Genomic DNA, 4353 nt, shown 5'->3' with positions numbered 1-4353 from the left:
CTCCTGACCTCAAGTGATCCACTCACCTTGGCCTCCCAAAGTGCTGGGACTACAGGTGTGAGCCACCATACGCAGCCTAAAATAGTTTATAACCAATGTTTGGTTTGTCAAATCCATATTCCTGGGAAGACAATCAAAGCTTCAGGTACATTTGGCTATCTGATGGGTGGGCCACTTAAACATTTACAAAGGGATTTCTTTCAATTGTCATTTTCTGGGTTTTTTTTTCTTGTTTTTTTTTTTTTTGAGATGGAGTCTCGCTCTGGCTGATGTTATAACAGTAGATTATTATGCTACTTTGTATTTTCACCAGGTAAACAAAGGTTTTTATGGTTCATGGAGGACAATCAACCCCTTCACAATCTCAAACCCAAAGAGTGGATCTTCTGAGAACATCTACCGTAAAGGCTACAGTTACACAACAGACTTTAAATTCTTTTGTGAAAGTTATGATAGAATTGGCTGAATAAAGAAGTATCTGTGCAGCTGCTGGCACTTGTGGCCTATGGAGAAATACATCAAATGAAAATTATAGAGATTCAGTGGTAGGGGATTAATGAGATTGCTTAGTTAAGTGAGTAGACTCTTTATCTAGCTCGTTCTTTGATCTATTTGATTTTAGATGGTTTGGATTATGGGGACCCTGGGTAAGGATCAAACTCCAAACTCTTATTATCCTCCTGATAGTCATAATAATAGTCTCCCTTGTTAGCTGTATTTTCTCAAAGGTTTTAAATGTTTGTATGCATTCTAGAGATGTCTAGAATGTCAAATTGGTCTTTCTTCAACTGGAATGACAAGAGCTGAAAGAAATGTGTGACCAGGAGGATGCTGTAACCTATGAATGACATGCTGAGTTGGGAAACCCAAAACGATGGTAACTGAGAGTGATGCTAAGGCCCTAAGTTTTGGTCACACTCTCACCCAAGTGAGAATCTGACCAAAAAGGGGCAATTTTTTTGAAACAAAATTCTGGGAGGCCATTGTTTTGTACTGAGCTCATGCATTAGGCCCCAACAAACCAAACCAAAGTGGGGTCACTTGTGCTAAGACTTTAAGGAAACACCTAGATCCTAGAACAGACCAGGTTGTCTTTCTCCTGCAAATCTCTGTAACAAACATTCCTGACAGCATAGGTATCCAACCCCTGAAGTTCCCATTAAATCTTTTTTTTGTTTTGTTTTTCCTGAGACAGAGTTTCACTCTTGTTGCCCAGGCTGGAGTGCAGTGGCACAATCTTGGCTCACTGCAACCTCCACCTCCTGGGTTCAAGCAATTCTCCTGCCTCAGCCTCCTGAGTAGCTGGGGTTACAGGCGCCTGCTACCACGCCCAGCTAATTTTTTGTATTTTTAGTAGAGATGGGGTTTCATCATGTTGGTCAGGCTGGTCTCGAACTCCTGACCTCAGGTGATCCACCCGCCTCGGCCTCCCAAAGTGCTGGGATTACAGGCATGAGCCACCGTGCCTGGCCCCCATTATATCTTTTAACCAAATTGCTTTCCTCTCGCCTGAAGACCATCAAGCTTCAGATGATCACCAGTTCCAGGTGAAGATACCACCCCTGGCCATCAAGGAGCTACCCTATCTCCACTAGACAGAGCAGGGTGAGAGTTCCCTGATCCCCAGTAGGTAGGGACTACGCTCCGAACCAGCATGAAGCAGTTGCAGAAGAAAGACGATCGGTCCCTCTGCGTCCCATGAAGATTTATAGGGATCATGTCTCTCAGGGGGGGAAATGAGGCAGGAGAATAGGGTCTGGGGTCAGGGAACCTAAGGACTTCCTAGAACTAAATTAAACGGAAAAACCCCAACTGTCTAAGACCAAGTCAGCTATGACAGGAACTATCCTCTTCATTTACATAGGTTGTACACCAAGTAAATGACATTGTAACTTTACTTCATCCTCTTCATTTACATAGTGTGTACACTCAGTAACCAATGGAAACCTCTAGAGGGAATTTAAACCCCAGAAAATTCTGTAACCAAGCCCTTGAGACGCTTGCTGAGGCCCACTCCCATCCTGTGGAGTGTGCTTTCATTTTCAAGAAATCTCTGCTTTTGTTGCTTCATTCTTTCCTTGCTTTGTTTGTGTATTTTGTCCAATTCTTTGTTCAAAACGCCAAGAACCTGGACGCCTTCCATTGGTAACAAAGGGAGACTAGGAAATTTAGTCCCTACTTGGGTAGCCATATATCAGTTACTATAATGGAGAGAATAGATTTTGGGGGACAGCCAGCAATTTCCATCACAGGATACAATTTCCAACATTTTAAAATTGAAATTTTAAAATGAAATATACATCATTTTATCAAATGTATCCAATGGTTGCTAAATTCTGTAGTGATTAATATCCACCACTAAATTCTGTAGTGGTTTAATATCCACCATTGTCGATTTTTGTAAATACTCGAACGAGCTCTTCTTTAACAGCTGGATATGTTATATTATTCCTTTCTCTCCTAGAAGTCATAATTCTATTTCACCTCCTCCACGAAATGTTATGCTAATGTAATATATTTTAGGTTTAAAAACCTTTTATTAATCATCCTATCATACTTCTATGAAAGCAAAAATATGTGTTTACATAGGTATGTGTACATAGGTATATACAAATATAGATATATTGAAAATTAAAATAAGTGTTTAATTTTCTGTGATCAAAAGGCTCCAAGTGTTAAATAATTGTTCTTCTAGATTAAGTTATCATTATAATAATTAGTCATACCCGGTTGATCAAAACTACATAAACTTATTACAGATTTTAAAAATTAATTATTAAACCTTTATTTAAAACACATTGCTTATAAGTTGGATGGGCTTTTTTAATAGTCTATGTATCCATGGATGACTAGTATTTATTGCTAAAATGAGACATGTTGAACATCAATTATCCCTATTTTTCATTTTTGTAGATGAAAGTGTTGAGAAAAATTATCCACATAAATAAGTAAATAGTAATGAAAGAAGTTTTGTTATAACAACATTACTTAATTTTTTGAACTTCTTGTCTCAAGGAGTGCAAAGAAGAGATGACTATGATCAGGGCACACACAAAGTGGAACATTTAATAGGAAACCCTTCTTCTATAACACTGGGACCCTACAGGCAGTACCACCATGTTGCCCAACAATAGAACAATAGAAAGCACCTCCATTCATACTGTAGTCTACAACATGTTCACTGAAAATGTGAATATGGTGCTTTCTGGAGTGAAACGATATGGAGCCCCCACCCAAAGAATTTATTCCTTTAACGTAAAGGTGAACAGGAAGTATACCTCAACTTCAGGGAACATTAAAGAAAATAGAATGTTTTGATTTTCTATGGAAAAAATTATAAAACTATTAGGAAATATTAAAGATCTAAATGAAATGAGAAATATACCATGTTCATGGGTTAGAAGACTAATATTGTAAAGATGTCACTTCTTCCCCAAGTGATCTATAGATTCAATGCAAACCCAATCAAAACCCCAAGAAGCATTTTGTGGAATCTGAGAAGCTGCTTCTAAAATTTATAAGGAAATGCAAATGGACAAGAATATCAAAATTACTCCCAAAGGAAAACAAGGCAAGGAGAACTGCTCTACCAGATGAAAAGTCAATATAAAGGTATAGTAATTGAGGCAGTATGGTATTGTACTACAGATAAAGAGATTAATGGAACAGAATAGAAAGCCTAGAAGTAGGCCTACACAATCACAAACACAATATACAGCAGAGGTGGTTATTTCAGATCAGTGAAAAGAGATGCATTTTTCAATAAATTGTCTGAGACAATTGGATCTCTGTGTGTAAAAGAAAAAGAAATAAATTGTATTCCTATCTCACACCACATACAAAAATCAATTCCATGTAGACTAAAGACACTGCCAAGGAAATTTACACATCTTTTTTTTTGAGACGGAGTCTCACTCTGTCGCCCAGGCTGGAGTGCAGTGGTGCGATCTCGGCTCACTGCAAGCTCCGCCTCCTGGGTTCATGCCATTCTCTTGCCTCAGCCTCTCAAGTTGCTGGGACTACAGGCACCTGCCACCACTCCCAGCTAATTTTTTGTACTTTTAGTAGAGACGGGGTTTCACCTTGTTAGCCAGGATGGTCTCGATCTCCTGAACCTGTGATCCGCCCGCCTCGGCCTCCCAAAGTGCTGGGATTACAGGCATGAGCCACTGCACCTGGCCTACACATTTTTTTTTCTCTCTTGACAGACCAGAGTAAAACATTTCTGGTTAAGGGGGGGGAATTCAAATCTCTTTTTATTCATTTATTTCAAAAATGGTGTATGCCAAAGACAAATAACAGTGTCTTGGTCACATACTGCTCCAGGCTCTGTCATAATCTCTTTGGGCTCTG

Source organism: Pan paniscus, chromosome X (genome assembly GCF_029289425.2).
Source record: "Pan paniscus chromosome X, NHGRI_mPanPan1-v2.0_pri, whole genome shotgun sequence".
NCBI lineage: Eukaryota > Metazoa > Chordata > Mammalia > Primates > Hominidae > Pan > Pan paniscus.
Note: the sequence above shows the minus strand (reverse complement) of the source record.